This window comes from Meriones unguiculatus, chromosome 2, assembly GCF_030254825.1.
Source record: "Meriones unguiculatus strain TT.TT164.6M chromosome 2, Bangor_MerUng_6.1, whole genome shotgun sequence".
Classification (NCBI taxonomy): Eukaryota; Metazoa; Chordata; class Mammalia; order Rodentia; family Muridae; genus Meriones; species Meriones unguiculatus.
In genome coordinates this window covers 122,221,794-122,226,805 of record NC_083350.1, presented here as the reverse complement: position 1 = coordinate 122,226,805, position 5,012 = coordinate 122,221,794, and the positions used below count along the sequence as shown (strand labels likewise).

Below are 5,012 nucleotides of genomic sequence, written 5' to 3'. Positions count from 1 at the left end.
AACTGAGAGAACCTTGGAGATGGAAAACTTAGGGAAGATAAGAGGGACTACAGATGTAAGAATCAACAGCAGAATACCAGAGATGGAAAAGAGACTCTCAGGCATGGAAGACACAATGGAACAGACTGAGATACCTGTAAAAGAAATCGTTAAATCTAAAAAGTTGCTGACAAAAAACAATCAAGAAATCAGGGACACTATGAAAAGATGAAACTTAACAATAATAGGAATAGAAAAAGAAGATTCCTGGTTCCAAGGACCAGAAAATATTAAAAAAAAATCATGGATGTAAATTTCTCCAACACAAAGAAAGAAATGCCCATAAACAAACAGAACACCAATTAGGTTGGACTAGAAAAGAAAATCTTCCTGTCATATAATAATCAAAAAACTAAATGTACAGAAAAAGAAAGAATATTGAAAGTTGCCAAATGTGTTGTATGAAAGGAGAGAAGGTTAGCACTCCCCTTGACAAAAATGGAAGAGGACCTTGGGCCTAACAAGAGGCATATGGTTAAGGCATTGCCACCTACTTTGTGGCATCTAACCACTGTTTTTGGAAGGAGAGGAAGACCTCCACTATCAGTGGACTTGGGGAGGGGCATGTGTGGAGAGGGGGAAGGGAAGGTGAGATTGGAAAGGGAGGAGAGAGGAGTTTATGGGGGGATAAAAAGTAAATAAAGTATAATTAATAAAAATTAAAATAAAAAAAGTTGCCAAATGACATGTAAGTGCAGACCTATCAGAATCACATCGGACTTTTCAACAGAGAGTCTAAAAACCAAAAAGGCTTAGACATATGTCCTGCAGACCCTGAGAGACAACAGATGTCAGCCCAGATTAGTAGATCACACAAAACTTTCAATCACCACAGATGGAAAAAACAAGATATTCTGTGAAAAAAAAAAAAAAAAAAACCAACAAATTTTCTACTCACAAATTCAGCCCTACAGAACATAGTAGAAGAAAAATTACAAACCAGTGAGGTTAATTACACCTAAGAAAACACAGGAAATAAACGCTGCAGTTAAACCAAAAAAGAAACATACCCACACACACAATACCATCACCAACATCAAAATAACAAGAAATAACAATCATTGGTCATTAATAATTCTCAAAATCAATGGACTCAGTTCTTCTACAGAGGCTATCAGAACGGAGGTGAAAACTGAACCCATCATTCTACTATATACAGGAACACACCTCAGAAACAAAGATAGACATTACCTCAGAGTAATAATATCTTTAGGCTGGAAAAGAATTTTTCAAGAAAACAGACACTAGAAGCAAACAGAAGTCGCAATTCTAAAAGCTAATAAAATAGACTTTTAACCAACAGTAATCAAGAGATAGAAGTACTTATTAAAGAACATCTCAATTCTGAACATCTATGCCCTAAATAAAGGAGCACCCACATAAAAAAACTAAACAACAACAAAAAGAAAATGTTACTAGAGCTTAAATTGCACATCAAACCCCAAACATTAATAATGAGAGATTTCAACACACCATTCTCACCAATGGACAGGTCATAGAAACAGAAACTAAACAGAAAAATAATAAAACTAACAGAGGTTATAACCTAACCAATATCTATAGAGCATTTCACCCAAATACGAAGAAATATACAGTCTTCTCAAAACCTCAGGAAATCATCTCCAAAATTGACCACATAGTCAGTCACAAAGCAAGCCTCAACCAATACAAGAAAATTGAAACAACACCTTGTATTTTATCAGATCACCATGGATTTAAAACTTGGCATCAACAACAACAGAAAGAACAGAAAGTCTACCAACTCATGAAAACTGAGCAATTCTCTACAAAATGACCACTGGGTCAGGGAAGAAATGAGGAAAGAAATTAAAGCTTTTTTAGAATTCAATGAAAATGAAGGCTGAAGTAGAAGGTTCTGGTTTCTTTGGTAACTCAGTTGTGTCATGTGAATATGTTTTCTGTTTTCGTCTCAGGTGTGGAATAGAGAAATGTTTTTCTCCCAGCAGAAAATAGCCCCTGTGGGGAAACAGCCCTCTTGAAAAGGTACTTGATGTTTGCCAGCTGAAAATTACCTCATTCGAGGGGCAGTGATCTTGTGAGCTGGAAAACATCCCCATGTAGAGCTGAGATGGGATAAATAGAAGCCCACGCACAGTGAGAACACTTTTGCATTAGTTTGCTTTGCAATGAGTAGGATTCATCTCTGGTTTCGTGGAAACACTCAGAGAAGTGTTTGCTCTCTGTTGGATTTTTGAGAGTCATACAGATGCTATGATAGTATATATAACTGACCCCCAAAAATCTACCAGAGAACTTCTACAGCTGCTAAACACCTTTAGCAATTCTCTGGTTACAAAGTTATTTCAAAAAAATCTGTAGACCTTCTGTATACAAATGATAAATGGGCTAAAAAAATTAGGGACACAGCACCCTTCAAAATAGACATAAATAATGTAAAAAAATCTTGATGAAACTCTAACCAAACAAGTGAAGACCTGTATGATAAGAATTTCAAGTCTCTGAAGAAATTGAAGAAGATAGCAAAAGATGAAAAGATTGCCCATGCTTATGAATCAGTTAGATTAATATAGTAAAATATGATCACCCTAACAAAAGCAATCTACAGATTTAATGCTATTTCCATCAAAAAATCAACACAATTCTTTGCAGACTTTGGAATAAAAATTCTCAACTTCATATGGAAAAGCAGAAAACCCAGTCTAGCTTAAAATAACCCTGTACAATAAATAGGAGGAGATAAAGGAGGGAAGGTGGGATTGGGAAGGGAGAAGGGAGGGGGCTACAGCTGAATATGGAGTGAATAAACTGTAATTAATATAAAAAATGAAAATTTAATAAAAAAGATCTTCTAGCGTCTAACCATCCCTAATTTCAAGGTATATTGTAGAGCAATAGTAATAAAAAAAAAAAACTTCAGAGTATTGAAAAAAAAAAAAACAAAAACAGGCAGGATAATCAATGGAATTGAATCAAAGACCCAGAGAGAAACCCACACACCTACAGACACTTGATTTTTTTTTTTATAAATAAGACAAAACAATACAATGGAAAAGAGAAAGCTTCTTTAATAAATGGTGCTGTTCTAAATAGATGTCTGCATGGAGAAAAATACAAATACATCCATATTTATCACCCTGCACAAAACTCAAGTGCAAGTGGATCAAAGTCCTCAAGATAAAACTGGATACACTAAATCTAATTAAAAAATGAAATGGGTAAGAGCCTTGAACTCATTGGAACAGGAGACAACTCCAATAGCTCAGGCACTAAGATCAACAATTAATAAATGGGACCTCATGAAATTGAAAAGCTTCTGCAAGCCAAAGGATACTGTCAATATGACAGTATCAGATGGGAAAAGATCTGAAATATATAAAGAATTCAAGAAATTATACACCAAAACCAAATAACCCAATTAAAAACACAGAAGCAGAAAGATAGATATAACAAATACTTGTAAGTGGATATTATCCATATAATATAGAATAAACATACTAAAATCTGTAGTCCTAAAGAAGCTAAACAACAAGGAGAAAATGCTTAATCCTCATTCTGAAGAGCAAACAGGATAGACATCAGAAGTAAGAGAAGACAAGGAATAGGACAGAGCCTTCCACAGAGGGCATCTGAAAGACTCTACCCACCAGGGTATAGAAGTAGATACTGAGACTCATAGACAAACATTGGGCACAGTGCCAGAATCCTTATGGAAGAAGAGGGAGATGGAAAGACCTGGAGGGGACAGGAACTCCACAAGGTGAACATCAGAGCCAAAAAACCTGGGCCCAGAGAGTCTTACAGAGACCAATACTCCAACTAAGTCCCTTGCATGGAGAAGATCTAGAACCCCCATTCAAAGGAGGCCCAGTAGCTGCACAGTTTCCAAATGGGTGCCCTAGTAAGAGGTACAGGGACTGTGTCTGACATAAACTCAGTGGCAGGCTCTTGCACCCTGGGGGTTCAGCCTTGCCAGGCCACAGGGTAAGATGAGGTGCCAGCTTTGATGAGAACTGAGAAGCTAGGGTCAGATAGAGGTGGAGGAGGTCCTCCCCTAACAGGGGACTAGGGGAAAAAAAAACATAGAGGAAGAAGAGGGAGGCAGAGTGGAAATGGGAAGAGACAAGGGAGGGAGCTTTAGTGGGAGATATAAAGTGAATAAACTGTAATGAATAAATATATAAATAAAATTAAATTTAAAAAAATGGAGTACAGTGTTAAACAGGGAAGCACTTAAACAAATGTTCAACATCCTTAGTCATCAGAGAAATGCAAATCAAATCAAAATGACTGAGATTCCATCTTACAACCCTGAGAATGAATAAGTTCAAAACCTCAAGTGACAGGACATACTGGCAAAGCTGTTGAGTGAGGCAAATATTGTCCCAGTAGTGGTGGGAGTACAAACGTGTACAACCGCTGTGGAGACCAACCTGGAGGTTACTCAGAAATTTGGGTACTGATCTTCCTACAAGATTCAGCTATATCAATCCTGAGAAAATACCTAGTAGATGCTCCACTATACAACACGGAAACTTGCTCAATTTGTTCACAGCATCTTTATTCATAATAGCCAGGAAGTGGAAACAACCTAGATGTCCCTCAAACCAAGAATGGATAAATAAAATGTCTTACTTTTTAAATATTTTTATTTTATTTTTTATTAATTACACTTTATTCAATTTGTATCCACCCTGTAGCGCTCTTGCTCCTTTCCTCCCAAGCCCACCCTCCTTTCCCCTTCTCCACCCATGTCCCTCTCCAAGTCCACTGATAGGAGAGGTTCTCCTCTCCTTCCCTCTGCTCCTAGTCTATCAGGTCTCATCAAGAGTGGCTTCCGTGTCTTCCTCTGTGGCCTGGTAAGGCTGCTTCCCCATCAGGGGGAGATGATGAAAGAGCAGGCCAATCAGTTTATGTCAGAGGCAGTCCCTGTTCCATTACTATGGAACTTACCTGGACAATGAACTGCCATGGGTTACATCTGTGCAGGGGTT

At 37.5% G+C, this 5,012-nt stretch overlaps 1 non-coding gene across 1 annotated transcript; it reads left to right on the top strand.

The window, feature by feature from the left end:
- The first annotated feature begins 433 nt into the window (after positions 1-433).
- LOC132652669 (U6atac minor spliceosomal RNA) lies at positions 434-559 on the top strand. The gene has a single exon (XR_009590247.1). It is a non-coding gene; the product is annotated as a U6atac minor spliceosomal RNA (small nuclear RNA).
- The last annotated feature ends 4,453 nt before the right edge of the window (positions 560-5,012 follow it).